Here is a 20,567-nt window from a genome sequence, read left to right on the forward strand (position 1 = left end):
CTCACCCAACGGTCTTTTACTTGTGGCAGCCAGGTGTCGCAAAAGCGGGAGAGCCTGCCACCGACCGAGGATGCGGTGTGAGGAGGCCGTAAGTCATGAGGAAGCCGCCTTGGTAGCGGCACCTCCGGCGGTCTTTTTAGGGCGTGATTTAGACCGCCATGCGTTGGCGTTCCTCTGATCCTTCTGAGGCCTTTTGGACGAGGAGAATTGTGACCTGCCCGCACCCCGAAAGGACCGAAACCTCGACTGTCCCCTCCTCTGTTGGGGTGTTTTTGGTTTGGCTTGGGGTAAGGATGTTTCCTTTCCCTTGGATTGTTTGATGATTTCATCCAATCTCTCACCAAACAAACGGTCGCCAGAAAATGGCAATCCAGTTAAGCACTTTTTTGGAAGCCGAATCTGCCTTCCATTCCCGCAGCCACAAGGCCCTGCGTATTACCACCGAATTGGCGGCTGCAACCGCCGTACGGGTCACAGAGTCCAGGACAGCATTAATAGCGTAGGACGCAAATGCCGACGTTTGAGAGGTTATGGACGCCACCTGCGGCGCAGACGTACGTGAGTGCGTCAATTTGCGCCTGACCAGCTGAGATAGCTTGGAGTGCCCATACGGCTGCGAATGCTGGAGCAAAAGACGCGCCGATAGCTTCATAGATGGATTTCAACCAGAGCTCCATCTGTCTGTCAGTGGCATCCTTGAGTGAAGCTCCATCTTCCACTGCAACTATGGATCTAGCCGCCAGTCTGGAGATTGGAGGATCCACCTTGGGACACTGAGTCCAGCCCTTGACCACGTCAGGGGGAAAAGGGTAACGTGTATCCTTAAGGCGCTTGGAAAAACGCTTATCTGGATAAGCTCGGTGTTTCTGGACTGCCTCTCTGAAGTCAGAGTGGTCCAGAAACATACTCTTTGTACGCTTGGGAAACCTGAAACGGAATTTCTCCTGCTGAGAAGCTGACTCCTCCACTGGAGGAGCTGAGGGAGAAATATCCAACATTTCATTGATGGACGCAATAAGATCATTCACTATGGCGTCCCCATCAGGAGTATCAAGGTTGAGAGCGGCTTCAGGATCAGAATCCTGATCAGCTACCTCCGCTTCATCATACAGAGAGTCCTCTCGCTGAGACCCTGAACATTGTGATGATGTCGAGGGGATATCATAGCGAGCTCGCTTAATCGGTCTGGGGCTGCGGTCCGTGTCAGAGACCTCACCCTGGGATCCATGAGACACCCCGGGAGGACATTGCTGTTCCAACTGAGGGGAACCAGGGGACAATGATAACACAGTGCCCCTGGCTTGAGATGCCGGCCTGGACTGCAAGGCTTCTAATATCTTAGCCATAGTCTCAGAAAGTCTTTCAGTAAAAACTGCAAACTCCGTCCCTGTCACCTGGACAGTGTTAACAGGTGGTTCTCCCTGGGCCACCCTTCGCAGAGGCTCCGGCTGAGAAAGTGCCACAGGGGCCGAGCATTGCACACAATGAGGGTCAGTGGAACCTGCCGGCAGTATAGCCGTACATGCTGCACAGGCAGCATAGTAAGTCTGTGCCATGGCACCCTTGCTATTTGTGGACGACATGCTGTTGTCTCCTCTGAGCAATACAGGAGGGTAAATAGCCACAAATCAACAGTGCACCCTACAGTGTAAAGTATAGACTATAATCATATAAACTATAAATACACTTCTGCACTAGTGGGGCCAGCACCACAGGTGCTGCTTACCGCCTGCGCAAAGCGTTTGTGTGGGCACCAGAATTCCTGCCTGGGTCTCTTTGAGCTTGTCTCTCCTCTCCAGCGTTAGCAGAGCTGAGAGGAATGGCTGCCGGCGTCCTGAGGAGAGGAGGGAGCCGTGGGCGTGACCCAGAAAAGTGCGGGAACTGGTGCCCCACTGTGCAGAGTGAGGGGGGTGGAGTATGCAAAGCATGCTCCAGCCCTCAGTGCTGCCGACCTGTACAGCGTCCCGCCCTTCCCCTGACTGGCAGGGCTGGGGGCGGGAAAAGAATGAGACTAGGCCGCAGAAGCCGGGGACTATAGTTATAAGCGCGGCCGCCGTATAAGCGCGGTCGGCGCGGAAGTCCCCTCACACTAACAGTCCCAGCCGCGCCGCAGGCATAACCATGGCAGCGGCGGTCAGCGCGGCAGTCCCCCTACACAAATACACTCAGCGACGCTGAGTGTATAGTGGCACACATGCAGCCAGCGCTGCTGTCCCCGGTGCACTAGCACACCCAGCAATGCTGGAGTGTTGCTGTGCGCAGTCCCCACGGGGACACAGAGTACCTCCAAGTAGCAGGGCCATGTCCCTGAACGATACTCGGCTCCTATCCAGCAGGGTCCTCAGGAGCTGTGGATGGAGCACGGTCTCCTGTGCCTGGAGACCGATGGGATCCCACTTCACCCAGAGCCCTAATTGAGGGATGGGGAAGGAAAGCAGCATGTGGGCTCCAGCCTCCGTACCCACAATGGATACCTCAACCTTAACAACACCGCCGACAAAAGTGGGGTGAGAAGGGAGCATGCTGGGGGCCCTGTTATGGGCCCTCTTTTCTTCCATCCGACATAGTCAGCAGCTGCTGCTGACTAAGCTGTGGAGCTATGCGTGGATGTCTGACCTCCTTCGCACAAAGCATAAAAACTGATGAGCCCGGAGGCATAGCTATACACCCAATTGTCTGGGTCTCCCAATTAGGAGCGACAAAGAAACCAGGAAATATTAAAAAAAAGAGCAGCTTTATTTAAAGCAGGACATGTCAAAAACCACAGCATCAAAAACATGATAAAAAAAAGCATGTAAACTAACACAATGAAAAATAGGCAAGTGACCTAATTTATAGAACTGGAACAGAAAAATTGCAATATCAAAAACTAACCAAACACTCATTGTAGAAACTTAGCCTTTTAGATGGGGTTTTCCAGGACTGGCTAGTCTCGATAGGTCACATTACATTGCTGAGTCACGAGACGGTTACAGGTAATTAGATGAAGGCTTTCCATACCTAGTCAGATATCTGCTATGGGGTAATTATAAAGGAGGTAGCTGATCAGCAGCTGCAGAGTGACTAACAGTAACATGACCTGCAGGGAAAGCCAGGAACGTCGCTGGGAGGGAAGGGAGCATCATTTGCTATTTTGTTTGGGGCACTTCTGTAAGACAACCATTTAATAATTTACCTTTTTTCATTGATTTTCTGGTAGATAAATGTATTCCTTTTTGATTTCCTGATGACATACTATGCTGGGAAGAATTTTTCATCTCGTCACCTTCTTCTGAAAATTGATCTTTAAAACAAAAAGAAAAGTTGAAAATCAGACAAACCGGACAATATTTGTAAAGGCCGCTTTACACGCTACGACATCACTAAAGCGATCTTGTTGGGGTCACGGAATTTGTGACGCACATCCGACCACTTTAGCGGTGTTGTTGCGTGTGACACCGATGAGTGATTTTGCATCGTCGCAAAAACGTGCTAAATCGCTCATCGGTGACATGGGGGTCCATTCTCAATTATCGTTGCAGCTGCAGCTAGCGATGTAGTTTGTCACTCCTGCGGCAGCACACATCGCTCCGTGTGACACCGTAGGAACGAGGAACCTGTCCTTACCTGCCTCCCGCCCGCAATGCGGAAGAAAGGAGGTGGGCGGGATGTTCGTCCCACCCATCTCCGCCCCTCCACTTCTATTGGGCGGCCGCTTAGTGACGTCGCTGTGACGCCACACGGACCGCCCGCTTAGAAAGGAGGCGGTTCGCCGGTCACAGCGACGTCGCTAGGCAGGTAAGTAGTGTGACAGGTCTGGGCGATGTTGTGCGCCACGGGCAGTGATTTGCCCGTGTCGCACAACCGATGGGGGCGGGTACCCACGCTAGCGATATCGGTACCGATATTGCAGCGTGTAAAGCGGCCTTTAGGCCGTGCCCACATTGCATTTGAATCACTGAACAAGGAAATTCACATGTGTCTTCAAGGAGTCAATGACCTCAAGCAGGCAAATAGAGGCCTCAATATGAAGTTTTGGACTCTTCTAGTGGAATATGTCTATTCGAAGGCACATTCAGATGTCAGTTATACTCATGAGCTCTATCCCATGGTTTTCGCAGATAGAGCTTGTACCTAGTAGCCTATAGGGCTATTCACATGCCTGTGCGTTTCGCCTATAGGGCTATTCACATGCCTGTGCGTTTCGCCTATAGGGCTATTCACATGCCTGTGCGTTTCGCCTATAGGGCTATTCACATGCCTGTGCGTTTCGCCTATAGGGCTATTCACATGCCTGTGCGTTTCGCCTATAGGGCTATTCACATGCCTGTGCGTTTCGCCTATAGGGCTATTCACATGCCTGTGCGTTTCGCCTATAGGGCTATTCACATGCCTGTGTTCTTGCAAACTGAGTACGCCACACAACATCATAGTCATATCCAATCTTGAAAAAAATAAATAGGACAGCACTCGAACGATATCTGTGTGCTGTATTTCACAGACTGTATGATATAAGATTGAGAAAACAATTTTTTAGTTATTACATCTGAGAAAAACGAATGAAACTGATGGTAACTGACATGGCAACCAAAGTCTGATAAAAAACACTGATAAAACTCAGACAATATTTTTTGGAGTACAAGAAAAACCAGTAAAGTCTGAATGAGGATTTAGCCGGACATAATAGTATAAACAGATGCAATGTGTACGTATACGCAGAATTGCTGGTCAAACTCACCATCATCATCTTCATCATCATCAGCTGCATTTATGACCACAGGTGGATGTGTGGGACTTGGAACATTCTCTGTAGCCTCCAGTTTTTTTACCCCACGTAACTGTGGTGTGGGGGCCACAGAAAGCTTGGCTGGGGTTGGCGATGGTAGAGAGGTCGGCACATCCGGCTCACATGGCTGAGGCGTTCCCACCGCTGTGGAAGAATATTTAAATTGCATCTGTCAGCTACATACTTAACCCCTTCAGCCCCGGGGCACTTTCCGTTTTTGTTTTTTGCTCCCCTTCTTCTGAGAGCCGTAACTTTTTTATTATTCCGTCAATCTTGCCATATGAGGGCTTGTTTTTTGCGGGACAAGTTGTACTTTTAAATGAAACCATAGGTTTTACCATATGGTGTACTGGAAAACAGCAAAAAAATTCCAAGTGTGGAAAAACTGCAAAAAAAGTGTGATGGCACAATAGTTTTTGGGATGTTTTATTCACGGTGTTCACTATATGGTAAAACTGATGTGTGGGTATGATGCCTCATGTCAGTGCAAGTTTGTAGACACCAAACATGTATAGGTTTACTTGTATCTAAGGGGTTAAAAAAATTTCACAAGTTTGTCCAATAAAAGTGGCGCACGTTTTGCGCCATTTTCCGAAACACGTAGCGTTCTTATTTTTTGGGATCTATGGCTCAGTCATGGCTTATTTTTTGCATCTCGAGCTGACGTTTCTAATGGTACCATTTTTGCGCAGATGCAACGTTTTGATCGCCTGTTCTTGCATTTTGTGTAAAACTTGCGGCGACCAAAAACCGTAATTTTGGCGTTTGGAATTTTTTTGCCACTACGCCGTTTACCAATCAGAATAATTGATTTTATATTTTGATAGATCGGGCATTTCTGAACGCGGCAATATCAAATATGTGTATATTTATTTATTTTTTAACCCTTTAATTTTCAATGGGGGGAAAGGGGGGTGATTTGAACTTTTAGGTTTTTTGTTTTTTTTTTTAAAACTTTTTTTTTTTACTTTTTTGTTATTTTACTAGTCCCCCCTAGGGGGCTATAGCGATCAGCAATCCGATCGCTTTTATCTATCTGCTGATCACAGCTATACAGCTGTAAACAGCAGATTCAGTCACTTTCTTTTTCTCTCTGCTCGCGGCCGAAGGAAAACGAAAGTGAAACTTCATAGCTGCAGGCGTCATCACATGACCCTGTGCTATGATGGCAACCACTGAAAGTCACGTGATCACGCACGTGACTTCCGGTGGGGGCGGCGGTAAGTAAAAAACATGGCCGCGCGCATTTAGATCTTGCTGCCTGACTTTGGGAAGCGAGATTTAAAGGGTTAATGGCCGCGGGTGGAAGCGATTCCACCCGCGGCTAGCAGGCACACATGTCAGCTGTTGAAAACAGCTGATATGTGTGCCGACCGCCGCCTGCCCGCGGCAGGGGGCGGGGCTTAACGGGACACGCTCCATGACGGATATATCAGTCCATGGTCGTGAAGGGGTTCAAGCAGATGAAAGATTGGGGAATATGCAGAAACCAATAGACTTACCTTTACTGGGAGGAAAGAATGCGCCATCCACAAATCTCCCCTTCGTGTGATGAAAAGCACAGTTTGCCTTCTGACAGCCAGAGATCTGGTTTTCCCAGTAGCAGGCTATCTCGCTGCACTTTTTCTGCAAAGATCATATCATAGTTAAATATTAAAGTGAAAGTAATGTTCTCCCTAATAAAACATGTGCAGCACTGGTCACACGTATGGTGCCAGGGTGGCCAATCAGATCAGGGCTAGGAGACTGCTGTATACAGCACTCATTATACATGTCCATCTGCTGCATACGGAGTATTATATGTTATACTGCTCCTGCCTTAGTGCTCAGGAGACCTAGCAAAGTCTTCATTTACTCATACTCCTGTCTGCACAAAGAATCCACACTGTATCAGCATGCTCTTATATTATTCAAAAAATGACTGACACTAAATGTTATTAATATGGGAACGATTGTCAAATGGACCCATCTCTTTAGTATTTTTAGCATATTAAAAGGGGCTGTTCAGAATGTTTTTTTCCTTTGAATGTAAAGAACTAAACAGGCAGGTATTGCTACATGTGCTCACTATGAGTGGTCACGGACCAATGCAGCTGGCGATTCTTCAGCTTCATGTCAACAAAGCAGCTTTTGCTCGCTGCTCTGTGGACGGGGTAGAACTGCAGATTTCGTGCTGATTGACAACCGGCTCCCCGCAGTTACGCAGTAGAGAGTCGGCTGTCAATAAGCATGGGATCGAGAGTCGTGCCTTCTCTGCACACAGCAGAGCAAAAAAGAAGGTGCTGCTCAGTCAGCGTGACATCAGTGGAAGCGGCAGAATCGCTGGCAGGACTGGCCTGCGCACACTCTGTGTTTGCAGAGATCTTTCACCAGGTAGGTGGACAGCAACTAACTGCAATCTCAAGCAAATAGTGAAAAGAAAAGAAAAAAAAAGCCCAGATAGCCCCTTTAATGTATATTGAATTGATGTCTACATTGTATGCAATGCGTTTTTTCCTCAGCAACTATTACTCTTTGGTCAGACCTCATCTGGAATATTGTGTCCAGTTCTGGGAACCACATTTTATAAAAGACATCAAAACTGGAGCAAGTTCAGAGAAGAGTGACCAGAATGGTGATTGGTCTGCAAACCATGTCCTACGAGGAACGGTTACAGGATTTAGGATTGTTTAGCTTGCAAAAGAGAAGACTGAGAGGAGACTTAATAGCTGTCTATAAATATCTTAAATGCTGTCACACTGTAGAGGGATCAGTTTTATTCTCATTTTCACAAGGAAAGACTAGAAGCAATGGGATGAAACTGATGGAGAGGAGACACAGATTAGATATTAGAAAAAACTTTTTAACAGTGAGGGTAATCAGTGAGTGGAACAGGCTGCCGCGAGAGGTGGTGAGATCTCCTTCAATGGAAGTCTTTAAAAAGAGGTTGGACGGACATCTGTCTAGGATGATATAGTGAATCCTGCTTTGAGCAGGTGGTTGGATTATATGACCCAGGAGATCCCTTCCAACTCTACCATTCTGTGATTCTATTCTACAATCATTTACATATCCATTTACAGTGCTCTATGCTACAAAACAGTGATGTATTTGAAAAAAACAGACAACATACAGATGGTCCGTGTTCTGTCCATTTTTCTTTCTCGCACCCATTGACTTGTATTAGTGAGTTTTGTTCGATTTATACATACACTTACAGCATCCTGCAACTTTTTTTCTCATCCCGAATCTGGATGGGGGGGTGGGAAACCGCTGATCTACTCTGTCTCATTGACTAACATTGGTCCAAGTGCAATGCAATATTTTCTTGCATTGAACTCGTATGATCCATACGCTCATGTGAGCGAAGCTAAAAGTGTAAGGTATTCATAGGAACACATACAACACACAAAATAATATTTTCAGCAACCCCAGAATAATACACATTTGGCTGTAACGTATTGATCTTGACCACTTACATCGATTTCCATGTGGCGAAACTTGCAGATTTGTCGAAAACACCGGCCTTCCTTCCACAGAGCGCAAACAGTTTCATTTCCTAAGGCAGCCTCACAGTGACGGAAAGCACAGCCGTCTCCCTGTTGACAAGAAACAGACATTTGTACCGACTTACTGATCCTATGATGACAAAGTAAAATAAACAGAAATATTCCGATATAAATTAGTATAAGGCATAGCTGCTGAACCCCAGGGGCTTCTTTTTTTGCGCCCAGAGTTGACGTTTTTACTGATACCATTTTGGGGTATATATGATGTGTTGATTGCCTCTTATTGCAATATTGTAGCGCAAAAAAATATAATTCGTGAGTTTCGATTTTTTTCTTATTATGCTGCTTACCAATCGAATTAATTTATTTTATACTTTGATAGATTGAACTCACAGATGCAGTGATACCAAATGTGAATTTTGTTTTATTTTTATATGGGACGGAGGAGGTGACTTGAACTATTGTGTTTTTAACAAAAAAATATTTATATTTTTCTTTACTTTTTATAGTATTTAATAGTCCCTGCAGGGGGTGTTAAGCTGCAATCATGAGGAAAATTGTAATGAGGCATAGGGGTCTTCGGGAGAGCCTCGGCTATTGCGGCAACCCATCAGCGCCCTGTGATCACGTCACGAGTGCACCGATGGGCATGTGGAACGACGAGATCGCCTACCGGTGACTGGTAACTGCAGCTGTGAGCCTGAAGCAGCATTTAACAGGTAAACAGCCGCAGGTGGAGCTCCGACTCCACTTGCGGCTGTTAAAGGCACATGATGGCTGATTAACGAAGCAGCCTATTTGGGAGCTGTAAATAAAACAGCCAAACTGAAGACAAGTCACATGCTACTTGCCATGAGGTCTTTGGGCAAGTGATCCTGTGACTTGCAACCAGCAACATAAAAACTAACAATTGTGAACAATCACAACTTGAAAAGTAAGCAGCTAAGATGTGGTAAAGACAAACAGGCGCGATATAAATCAATAACATGTATTATCCAGCACAAGATGGCATGAAAAATTTGGTAAATTTTAACCCCATCAGACTGGGTGATTTTCCATTTTTTGCATTTTCATTTTTTCCTCCCTTTCCAAGAGCCATAACTCTTATTTCTCAGTCGATATGGATGTATGGAGGATTGTGGGGCGAGTTTTATATTTTAATGCAAACATTTTACTATTCATTGCAGTGCAAATGGGAAAAAAATTCAACTGTGGTGAAATTGCAACACCCCCCCCAAACAAATGCAATTCAGCATATTTTTACAAAAGTTATTTTATGGTAAAAATTGCTTAACAGGCTAAACCAAACTTGTTTATTTTTTTTCTTGGTAAATTCAGAATTAAAAACAATCATTTGCTTGTGCCTCTATTTAGCAAGACCTTTAATGTTTCCATTTTTCTATAGAGAGCTGTGAGGTGCTTTAAATTGACACAATTTGGGAAATGCAATGTTTTGATTGCATTTTGTGTTGTTGCGATGTATTACATTTTTTTTCAACTATTTATCTTAGCAGTGGTACTGTAATATTACAGGATTGCAATATATAGTAATATTATGGTGTCCTAAGAATGGCAGTTATAGGCGGGTTTCATAGATGTATCACACTAGCAGACTGGTGTTTTCAGCAGGACCCCAACTGCCATGGCAATCCATAGGGACCCCGCAGGAAGGGAAATTTGGTTTGTGGAATGAGTCGCCTCACAGACTAGATGCTGTAAATGCCATGCTGTTAGGCATGTAAGGGTGATAACATCAGTGGGCAGGGCCGGATTATAGGCGGGGCAGACGGGGCTTCAGCCCAGGGGCCCCCACCACTAGAGCTTCTGAGGGGGCCCCCCACCACCATCTGTGTGGCCGCCATTTTATTAACACCGCAGTGTTCAGGACCGCACTGTACCTTTAAAGATTTTCAATCCCGGCCGGCACTGTGCTGCAGACACGCCCACTGCACGCTGTGTGGGCTGCGTCTGCATGGATGACGTCACCGCGCGCCTGCTGTTGCTGCTTCGTGCTGTAGAGGAGCTTGTGGGAGGACCGGAGCAGAGGCCTCTGTGGATGACGGTGAGTGTGACGTCATCCATCATGGTGCCGGGCAGGAGGTTACAGTGAGGAGGGAGCAGGACGGGATTCCATAGTGTCAGCGGAAGCTCTGCTGGCAGGACCAGTGTGAGTTATTGCAGGAGTGTGAACTGCTGCAGATCAGGTCGGGCTGTCAGTGCCGGGTCTTCAGCCTCATCCCTCCCCTGCAATAACTCACACTGATCTTCAGCAGAGACATCACTACGCAGATCCTGCACTGATCACATCTGAGACTGCAGCACAGATTACACTATGTGGCCCATATTACATATAGAATATGTGAGGTCCTGTAGGCTCAGGTGTGATCAGTGCAGGACATTGTATATCTGTGTACATGGTATACCACATCCAGTGTACAGAGCAGTGTGATATACTTGTGTACATGGTATACCACATCCAGTGTACAGAGCAGTGTGATATACTGTGTACATGGTATACCACATCCAGTGTACAGAGCAGTGTGATATACTGTGTACATGGTATACCACATCCAGTGTACAGAGCAGTGTGATATACTGTGTACATGGTATACCACATCCAGTGTACAGAGCAGTGTGATATACTGTGTACATGGGATACCACATCCAGTGTACAGAGCAGTGTGATATACTGTGTACATGGTATACCACATCCAGTGTACAGAGCAGTGGGATATACTGTGTACATGGGATACCACATCCAGTGTACAGAGCAGTGGGATATACTGTGTACATGGGATCCACATCCAGTGTACAGAGCAGTGTGATATACTGTGTACATGGGATACCACATCCAGTGTACAGAGCAGAGTGATATACTGTGTACATGGTATACCACATCCAGTGTACAGAGTAGTGTGATATACTGTGTACACACATCAGATGGTATATAATGTGTATATTGTATAACATCTGGTGTCTGTATCACAGTAAACCCGGTACTATGTGAGGATGCCTAACACTATCTGGGTCTGTACTGTGCTATATACTGGCTGTATACTACATGAGGATGCCTAACACTATCTTGGTCTGTACTGTGCTATATACTGGCTGTATACTACATGAGGATGCCTAATACTATCTGGCTCTGCACTGTGCTATATAGGGGCTGTGTACTACGTGAAGGTGCTTAATATTATCTGGTCTGCTCTGTGCTGTATAGGGGCTGTGTACTATGTGAGGATGCCTAATGCTATCTGGGTCTGCACTGTGCTATACAGGGGCTGTGTACTACATAAGGGTGCCTAATGCTATATGGCCCTGCATTGTGTTATATGGGGGCTGTATAGGACATGAGGGTTCCTACTGCTATATGGGTCTGCATTGTACTATATAGGGGTTGCTTAATGTAATATGGGGGCAGCATAGTGCCATATGGGGGCTGCATAGTGCCATATGGGGGCTGCATAGTGCCATATCGGGGCTGCATAGTGCCATATGGGGGCTGCATAGTGCCATATGGGGGCTACATAGTGCCATGCCATATTGGGGCTACATAGTGCCATATGGGGGCTACATAGTGCCATATGGGGGCTACATAGTGCCATATGGGGGCTACATAGTGCCATATGGGGGCTACATAGTGCCATATGGGGGCTACATAGTGCCATATGGGGGCTACATAGTGCCATATGGGGGCTACATAGTGCCATATGGGGGCTACATAGTGCTACATGGGGGCTGCATAATGCAAAATGGGGGCTGCATAATGCAAAATGGGGGCTGCATAATGCAAAATGGGGGCTGCATAATGCAAAATGGGGGCTGCATAATGCAAAATGGGGGCTGCATAATGCAAAATGGGGGCTGCATAATGCAAAATGGGGGCTGCATAATGCAAAATGGGGGCTGCATAATGCAAAATGGGGGCTGCATAATGCAAAATGGGGGCTGCATAATGCAAAATGGGGGCTGCATAATACTATATGGAGGACTATGGGAGCTTCATAACACTATATGCAGGAATATGGGGGCTGCATACAACTATTCCCCCAGAGTTCTATGTCCCCTCCACCCCAGAGCTGTATGTCACCCCCCCACCTCAGAGCTGTTTGTCCCCCCACTTCAGAGCCACTGTCCCCCTCTAGAGCTGTATGCCCCCATTGATATATACCCCTTTCCTCAGTAATATGTATGTCCCCCAGTAATGTGTATGTCCCCAGCCTCTCTTGTGATGTATATACAGCAGTGTTAGTGTTCTCTATATGCGGCCATGTCTGTTAGTGACGGCCACCAATCAGCGTGGCACAGACACGTGCCCAGGAGGAGCTGGATGGAGACAAGCAGGGAGGGGAATGAGGCTGTTGACGGCTGCACAACATTAGAAATATATATAAAAATGTGTCTGTGTGTGCATGTATGATGTGTATCTGTGTATGTCAACTATGTATGTCAGTGTATATGACTGTGTCTAGATTTATGTCTGTTTATATGTGTTTTTGTGAATTTCTCTTTAAATATATATGTGTACGTATGCCTGTATGTGTATGTATCTGTGCATGTCGGTGTGTGGATGGGGCCCACTAGGACTGTTTCGCCCAGGGCCTACAAAAACCTGGAGCCGGCCCTGCGTGTGCCAGTCATGTATTCTCCTATACCCTGTACAGGGGCGTACCTTTGGAAGGCATGTGGCATATTTGTCCCTGCACAGCAATCAGGGGCACCATTGTAAAGTGTGAGGCAGCAGTATGGTGGGAGAAAATTGTAAGTGGACAGTATTGGGAAAGAAAAGTGTGAGGGGCATAGTATAGAGATTGTGTAGTGGGAGCATGGTGGCCAGTGTGAGGGTACAGTTTGCTGAGAAGGGGGAATGTGAGACGGAGGTACAGTGTAGTGACTGGATAATGAAGCAGGTAGGCAGTATAGAGAAGGGGCGGCATGGTGGCCAGTGTGAGGGCACAGTATGGAGGGCACAGTATGCTGAGGAGGGGGAATGTGAGATGGAAGTACAGTATAGTGACTGGATAGTGAAGAAGGTAGACAGTATAGAAAAGGGGCAGCATGGTGGTCAGTGTAAGGGCACAGTATGCTGAGGAGGGGGAATGTGAGATGAAGGTCCAGTATAGTGACTGGATAGTGAAGGAGGTAGACAGTATAGAGAAGGGGCAGCATGGTGGCCAGTGTGAGGACACAGTATGGAGGGCACTGTATGCTGAGAAGGGAGAATGTGAGACTGAGGTGCAGTACAGAGAAGGGGCAGCATGGTGGCCAGTGTGAGGGCGCAGTATGCTGAGAAGGGGGAATGTGAGACTGAGGTGCAGTATTTATATCTAAATGCTACAGTTCGTGCTCTACTGTTATGGCTAAAAATGTTAACGTTATTGGGCCCCCACCAGGTTTTCTGCCCAGGGGCCCCCACCAACCTTAATCTGGCCCTGTCAGTGGGTAGTGCTCCGCTCTGCGGACCTGCTGTTAAGAGGCAGATGATGGCTATGTAAAACACCTATCAACTGCAGGTTCAGCTCCTGAGCCTGCATCAAAGGGGTGAAAAGGGTTAAAGGAGTGCTGACAGTGAGTGTAAAAGAAATCTATAAATATAATTGCCTTATTCTGTCTGTATTGCTCCAAAATTGTGTCCTTACGGTGACACAAAGCGGATTGGCCGCTGGGCTCGCCATGGCCCCGCCGCCCCCCCCCGCACGGATTGGCCGCTCGCCCAGGCTCTGCCCCCACACGGATTGGCCGGCCGCTCGCCCAGGCTCCGCCCCCCACACGGATTGGCCTCTCGCCCCGGCACCCTGCACGTATTGGCAACTCTGCCACGCCCCGCCCCCCTCACGCAATGCACGCTCGCTCTGGCCCCGCCCCCATTCCCCGAACCGACAGAGCCACGACTCCCAGGTGAGTACTGTACCCCCGGGAGCCCACATCAGCGTACGCTGCCAACCCAGCCGACACATACCCTCGCATTGCTGGGGTTGCCGGCGTATGCTGGCGTGGGCTCCCGTGCGAGCGGGGGACGGGATACGCTGGTAACCATGGTAGCATAGTTACCAGCGCATCAAGGTCCTGCAGCGGCGGAACATACACACGCACACACATAACAGACAGACACACACACACACACACACACACACATCAGATCACACTCACTCTCACACACACACATCAGATCGCATCCACACACTCACAGCATCCGGCGATATCGCTTGCTTCTCGGCCGCGATACTGTGCTGCAGTGACCTTCCAGGACCTGCCGGAGGATCACATGGCCAGAAGCATGTGGTATCTCCGGATGTTGTGAGTGTGAGTGTATGCGATCGGATCTGTGAGTGTCGGCAGAGGAGCACGGCGTGCTGGAGGAGGCTGGGAGGAGAGAGGCTGACGCTGGTGCAGCATGGGGGATGGAGCACGATGGGGAGTGCGCAGCATGGGGGATGGAGCACGATGGGGAGTGCGCAGCATGGGGGATGGAGCACGATGGGGAGTGCGCAGCATGGGGGATGCAGCACGATGGGGAGTGCGCAGCATGGGGGATGGAGCACGATGGGGAGTGCGCAGCATGGGGGATGGAGCACGATGGGGAGTGCGCAGCATGGGGGATGGAGCACGATGGGGAGTGCGCAGCATGGGGGATGGAGCACGATGGGGAGTGCGCAGCATGGGGGATGGAGCACGATGGGGAGTGCGCAGCATGGGGGATGGAGCACGATGGGGAGTGCGCAGCATGAGGGATGGAGCACGATGGGGAATGCGCAGCATGGGGGATGGAGCACGATGGGGGGTGCGCAGCATGGGGGATGGAGCACAATGGGGGGTGCGCAGCATGGGGGATGGAGCACGTTTGGGAGTGCGCAGCATGGGGGATGGAGCACGTTTGGGAGTGCGCAGCATGGGGGATGGAGCACGATGGGGAATGCGCAGCATGGCGGATGGAGTACGATGGGGAGTGCGCAGCATAGGGGATGGAGCACGATGGGAGGTGCACACCTCCCCCCAACACACTCACACACTGGGAACCACAAACACCGCCCTACACAGACACCCACACACACAGACAACACTGCACACACACAACACCCAACACACAAACACCGCGGCATACATAAATATACGCACATACCGCACAACACACACATTGCACAAAACATACCTCCCCACAAAACACACCACACCCACACACACAGCGCTCCACAAACGCAACACACATACAACACCGCTCTCACCCCCCGCCACACCCAGAACATGTACAGCGCCCTACACAAACACTTAGTAACTACACACAACAACATTATATATATATATATATAAAAACAAAAAATATACATGAACTACACAATACATAAATTCTAGAATACCCGATGCGTAGAATCGGGCCACCTTCTAGTAGCATAATATCATCCTAAGTAAACAAAGCAATATGAGCAAAGTATCATCCAGCTAAACTGGAGTTAGCAAAGTAATGGTTTTAATGGCCCAGAAGCTCTGAGGGTTACCTTGGTGCAGGTGGAGTAGTAGAAGTAATAGCAGTCATCTCCTTGCTTAGACATCGGGGTCACGAGTTCAGGCTTGGTAACCTTGCTGGTTATCGATTTTTACAGGTAAACAGAAGTACAATCAACAATCTTCTACACTAAAACAAAAAAGACAGTTTTTTAGTTAATTTGGGAGACATTTCTAAAAGTCAATGTGCTGTGTATAAACCTTGCTGAACTGCTGCTGGCTGTCTACATTTTGCACAACACTCTTATTTTTATAACCGGGCACAGCAATCTGCGCCCAGGAGGGCTTCTGTTCCAAAGGTGGCAGATATTATCATGCTAGTGGCAACTCGCACGAAACCTATTTGCCATAGACTTCAATGCAAATTGCATTCAACGGCCGAGTGGCAATTTTATTTAAAGCAAAAACCACAGCTATAAAGAGCAACGATACAGTAAAGGCTACTTTACACATTGCGACATCGCTAGCAATCTCGTTAGCGATGTGAAATTCTAGATCGCAAGTGCGATCTTTTGAGATCACACATGCGTAAAATGACCTATGTGCGCCCTCGAAAGATCGCACTTGCGATCTAGAATTTCACATCGCTAACGAGATCGCTAGCGATGTCGCAGTGTGTAAAGTACCCTTAAGTTGTAGAGGAGCCTCACGTCGCCTTCTAAAACTAGCAGTAGGACGTGTCATTAATAAAAAATACTCAGCTGCTCAATGCTCCTCCACTCCAGTGCCCACACTTTGGTGGTGGCCAGTTGGTCCTTGTTTATTTTCTAGGACCAACGCCAGTAAGGACAACATTTGATTTGAAAAGTAAACAAGGACTGGCTGGGGACCCTCAGAATTTTGACAATGGAGGGTAGGATAAATAAAAAAGGAGTACTTTCATATTTAAAGTGAACCTATAAAGTAAAGAAATACTATTAACCAGCAGATATGGGGTTAATCTGCAGTTTACTAGCATTCTAAAGCTGTTGTGTGACTGCCGCACTGAGAATCCCACTGCTGGGAGGTAGTCAACTTCATTCCTCCCAGCAGCCTCAGGGTATCAGTCATAGAGGTGCGGTCGGCATGGCTTAAGTGTCCGATCAGTGCATAGTGATGTCCTGGCACTCACTGACACCCGACTCTGCACTGATGCAATGCTAAGCCAACTGTCAGTCAATGCCAGGGGCATAGTTACAGCCGCCGGTCACTATGGACAGAACGATGACTGAACCCAAACTGGCCGATCTGAAAGCCCGAGGCTACTGGGAGGAATAAAGATCATTTATTCCAGGCAGCTGCACGGCTTCAGAACGCTATTAACCTGTAGATTAAGCCCAAATCTGCAGCTTAAAGCGTTTATTTACATGACAGTTTCCCTTTAAACGTAATGCATCCCCTATATAATGTAATCTGCCATCATTTTCCTTTTTATTTTCTGTACATAAAAGTCGCAGCAATCTATTGACTTCAAAGGAGAGTTTTTAAGGCACTCTGAACTGTGCAGGGAAGGAGAGAACGTGAGCTTATCTTTACCCACTGTGAATAGTAGAATCCCGAGGTTCATCTTTTATTACAACTCTGGCTGTGATCACGGGGAGATGATTACTTTAAAATGATCTCTACAGAACATTTAGCATTGGCCTAAAGGGGGCTTTACATGAGACGAGCTATCGTGCGATGCATCGTCGAAGTCACGGTTTTCATGACGCACATCCGGCATCGTTCACGACGTTGTCTCGTGTGACACCTCCGAGCGACACAGTATCGCTCACAAATCGTGAGTCGTGTACTCATCGTTTACTTTCAAAATATCGTTTATTTTTAATGGCGCCGGTTGTTCATCGTTTCCGTGGCAGCACATGTTGCTACGTGTGACACCACGGGAACGATGAACACAGCTTACCTGCGTCCCACGGCACCCGCTGGCTATGTGGAAGGAAGGAGGTGGGCGGGATGTTTACATCCCGCTCATCTGCGCCCCTCCGCTTCTATTGGCCGGCTGCCGTGTGACGTCGCTATGACGCCGAACGTCCCTCCCACTTCAGGAAGTGGACGTTCGTCGCCCACAGCGAGGTCGTCCGGAAGGTAAGTGCCTGTGACGAGGGTTAAACGAGTTTGTTCGCCACGGGCAGCGATTTGCCCGTGACGCAAAAAAGGTGGGGGTGGGTACGACGCACGATAGATCGACTCGTCTAAAGCAGGCATAATATTAGGCTGAGTGATCAGAGTGAAAATTGCAAACTCATTTTTTTCTTTACATCACAATTACATTAGATATTTCAAGTTTTTATTTTTATTAAGTAAATGTATAAAAATTTTAGTAACAATCAGTATTTTGATGGTCAGGTGGGAAACCATATTGAACACACATCTCAGCGCAAACGAGCATATCATCTAACACATCTATAAAATGTATGCATTTTTACTATCAAATCTGGTGACTGATCCCCTTAAATATTGCTCTATGCAATACATATCTATAACAATGCATGTCTATACACTGATCCAATCTTATTACCAGCATAACTACAATTGAAATAACCCGCTCAGCTACCACCAGCCTCAAACACATCAAGGCCACATCCATTTTTTTTCCCATGAACACCATTGCCCTATTTTTGCAGACTGTTTCAAAATGTCTACAAGTTTGACAACCCAAATAATAATAATAATAATAATAATAAAAAAGTTTATGGAAATCTGAATCAGTGGGGATAAACCATTTTCTATCAATTTTGTGGTTTTATTTATTTATTTTTAAAAAGGAGCTGTCTACTACTATCAACCCCTTATTAACAGTTCAATTGTGCAGCAGTGAATAGTGATCACTCCGTTTAGAAAATGGCAAGTCCATAGAGTATACTGTATCTCCCAGTATAGAGCATGGATTCTAGGTGAAAACCTTTTACCAGGCACCAGCCATTCCCACATACCGCCTCTGGTGACCTCAGATGGGGGCCGGTAAATAAGATGCAGGCTCAGGTACCAAAAATGGTGAGATCCCCGATCTTAAGGCTATCTGGCCTCCTAGAGGTCCCGTGCAGAAGATATTAACGCCATAGTTCTCATCAGAATTATAGCTCTCTATACCTATGACACAACATACACAATTTTTTCCATCTGGCCAGTATTAATTCTAGACTAATAGTCAGGCCGCTCAGCAATGCAAGTGAATGCTGATAAAATGTCTCCAATCTATAGAACTTACGCGTGTCACAGAAAAGCCCCAATAACCACACCAGGCAACATAGTTCCGCAGAGCCTGCAATCAATGGCCATATTGCTTTGATTAAAGGGAACCTGTCAACACTTTTTCAGCCTATAAGCTGCGGCCACCACCACTGGGTTCTTATATACAGCATTCTAACATGCAGTATATAAGAGCCCAGGCCGCTGTGTAGAACATAAACACTTTAGGATACTCACCTAGAAGGTCGCTCCGGTGCAAACCAGTCGGATGGATGTCTCCGTTCTCCGTGACCGGCGTCTCCCCTTTCGGTCATCTTGGTCTTCCTTATTCTGAAGCTGCGGTGCATGACGTGTCTACGTCATACACACGCGCCGGCATTGAGGTCCTGCGCAGGCACACTTTTATTTGCCCTGCTTAGGGCAGATCAAAGTATTGTGGTGCGCCTGCGCAGGATCGGCGAGTGTATGGCGTAGACGCATCATGCACCGCGGCTTCAGAATAAGGAAGACCAAGATGGCAGAAAGGGGAGGCGCCGGTCCCGGAGAACAGCGCCACCCATCCGACTGGTTTGCATCGGAGCAACCTCCTAGGTGAGTATTATAAAGTGTTTATGTTCTACACAGCGGCCTGGGCTCTTATATACAGTATGTTAGAATGCTGTATTTAAGAGCCCAGTGGTGGGGGCCGCAGCTTGTAGGCTGAAAAAGTGGTGACAGGTTCCCTTTAATTACACAGGGACAGAAAAGTGCCTCCACCAAATCAGTTTCTAATTCGCAATAAACTTTTCTCAAGGGGTGGCCTGATCACACACCCTATGCTCAGTGGGGGTTGCTAAACAATTGGGAGAGAGTATCAGCTCTTCTTTCCATGGCCCAGATTCACAATTTATAGTGCAGCCATGATCCTATGCTTAATATGAGAGTCACACCCCACATCTTCAGCCCTCACTGCCAAATCAAGGGGCGGTCTAAGATGCAGGGTGAATGACACCATCACCGTGCTCCGATAATCTGTTTGAGAGCAATGATAATAGCTGTAGAGTGGCGCTGCTGTCATTCACCCTGCTCCTATGCCCGATGATGAGGCAGGAGTGATATGAGAGCACCAGTGGAAGTGATGATGACAGAAGAAGTGTGGAGGCGGTGAAAGAAGCTGAGGTCACTTCTTTTTGCCTCCTTCCCCACGATTGATTCAGGATGTCATCAGGGGACGGCAATAAAAGGAGCTGTGGTAAGTGACACCTTCGCTGCCCCTGACGACATTCTGTTCCAGGGTTACAGAGACTAAGAGGAAGGGACCTCAGGCCAATCCTCCTGTGACATCCCATTTAAGAATTCTTTCTAATGTAACGTCACAGGAAGGAAAGAAGAAGGGAATTTTGTTTACTTACCGTAAATTCCTTTTCTTCTAGCTCCAATTGGGAGACCCAGACAATTGGGTGTATAGCTACTGCCTCCGGAGGCCGCACAAAGTACTACACTTAAAAGTGTAAGGCCCCTCCCCTTCTGGCTATACACCCTCCCGTAGGAGTACGGATTCCTCAGTTTTAGTACCAAAGCAAGAAGGAGGAAAGCCAATAACAGTTTCAAAAAACAAATTCAATCCGATAACAAGATCGGAGAACTTAAGAAACAACATGAAC

General features: G+C 47.4%; 1 pseudogene; it reads right to left on the bottom strand.

Annotated features, from left to right (window-relative positions):
* The window catches only part of LOC142291333 (zinc finger CCCH domain-containing protein 11A-like), a 183,828-nt pseudogene that overhangs the window by 129,658 nt on the left and 33,603 nt on the right, over window positions 1-20,567 (bottom strand).

This window comes from Anomaloglossus baeobatrachus, chromosome 2 (assembly GCF_048569485.1).
Source record: "Anomaloglossus baeobatrachus isolate aAnoBae1 chromosome 2, aAnoBae1.hap1, whole genome shotgun sequence".
NCBI lineage: Eukaryota > Metazoa > Chordata > Amphibia > Anura > Aromobatidae > Anomaloglossus > Anomaloglossus baeobatrachus.